Source organism: Nannospalax galili, unplaced genomic scaffold (genome assembly GCF_000622305.1).
Source record: "Nannospalax galili isolate Female #2095 unplaced genomic scaffold, S.galili_v1.0 scaffold805, whole genome shotgun sequence".
Lineage (NCBI taxonomy): Eukaryota > Metazoa > Chordata > Mammalia > Rodentia > Spalacidae > Nannospalax > Nannospalax galili.
In genome coordinates, this window is record NW_008353486.1 from 40281 (window position 1) to 42074 (window position 1794).

At 39.9% G+C, this 1794-nt stretch overlaps 1 protein-coding gene across 1 annotated transcript in view; it reads left to right on the plus strand.

The window, feature by feature from the left end:
- Ehbp1 (EH domain binding protein 1) overlaps positions 1-1794 on the plus strand; it is a gene marked incomplete in the record, with an annotated part of 244217 nt that overhangs the window by 17911 nt on the left and 224512 nt on the right.

Sequence of the window (1794 nt, forward strand, 5' to 3'; positions counted from 1 at the left end):
CGCTAGCCACATGCAGCCTGTGTATTGCGGTAACTGGAATCTCCTTCCACTCCTGATGGGATGGATATATGGATGTGGCCATTGTTTCCCAAATTAATTATCAGAATCAAAGCACTTGAGGGAGTTCCTTGTAAATCTGGGGTGGCGTTGGCAAATCTGTTTTTTACAAGTTTCCAAATTGTTTAAGAGCATCAGATTAGGCTTTAGAGTGACTGTATTTTATTCTTCAGTACTTTTCTCAGGGATGGCTTTGGCAGCTGCTGGGGTAAAGTTCCTGCTAATACTCCAGAAGTGTTTGAAAGTGAATATTCCTCCTATGGTTCAGCTAATTTGTGGTTTTGTTTTTTAAAAGTGAGATTCTGTGTTTGTTAGCTTTGCTACCTGTGCAATTGTCAGAAATTTGAACAAGTTCATTGGTTGACTTAAAAGACTGATTTTAATTCTCTTCCATATAAGAATGTTAAAAGTGTTGAGAGAGAGGATTTTATTTCATTTTTTTCAGTTTTGAACTTTTCGAGTACTAGCATTGTTAGTCTTCTTCCAGGTACTGGAACATCACTGGGTCTGTTTTTCCCTCCTCTCTATGAAGTAACCCTTATCTTTGATTCTTTTTTAAGGCTGCTGCCCCCAGAGATATTACACAGAACTTAGAGGGGTACCAAAGAAATGCTTAGAAAAATTGAAGCACCTGAAACTTGAGCAAGTTCATGGTGTGTGTGTACATGTATACATGTGAACACACATGTGCCATGGTACACATGTGGAAGTCAGAAGACAAGTTGTTGGAGTTGGTTCTCTCCTCCCACTATGTGGGTTCTGGGGATAAAACTCAGGTTGTCAGGCATGGTGGATGGGTGCCTTTACCTGCTGTTGAGCCATCTTGCCAGCCACAAGTTCAGTTTTAAATTTTTTGGATTTATGTATATGAGTGTTTTGCCTATGTGTGTAAGTGCACCCATGTCATGCAATGCCCGCAGAGGCCCGAAGAGGGTGTCAGATCTCCTGGAACTGGAATTACAGACAGTTGTTAGCTGCCATGTGGGTGCTGGGAACTGAAAATCCAACCCTGGTCCTCTCCAAGAACAGCCAGTGCTCTTAATCTCTAAGCCACCTCTCCATCCTCCCAACATAGGTGAGTTTTTAGGATGTACATCTTTAAGTTTTTTGAACTGGACCACCTAATAAACAGAATTGTTACTTTTTTTGGCTTAGGGATGGGGGAGTCTGTGAAAAAATTATCCTTGTAAACCAGAAACTTTGGGAACCTCTGGTAGTGGCTTTAGTGTCCCTTAATGCTTTCCTTACACCTCTGGTCTATTGTAGAATTACCAGAATTAGAATTCTGTAATGCACCTTCCAGTGTCCCTCTCCCTTTGTTTCTAGGCTATTTTAAGACCCTTTATCTAATTATACTGAGACTGTGAAATTTTTGGAAGATGCCACAGAAATAAAGTGCTCCTGATCGCTTGAGAGTGAGCCTGACTTACCACTGTTGACACTAACTTCTGTCCCTTAGTGTACAGGGTTTCCTCCACTGTAGTTAAATGTTTGCCTCTTTCAGAGTATCTATTAAAAGCCCATCAGTAAACCCAACGCATTCATAGAGAGAGGAATTTTGTTCCATCGATTAGAAGTGTCAAAAAATTTGTGAACTAGGTTCTGTGAAGGAGGTACATTACTGAGACACAGTGAATACCTTGTTTGCTGTATTAATCTCTCATTTTTTCCATTTTTTTGTTTTGTCTCATCTTTCTTTTAAAATATTTTATTATTTTATGTGTATGCATGTATTGC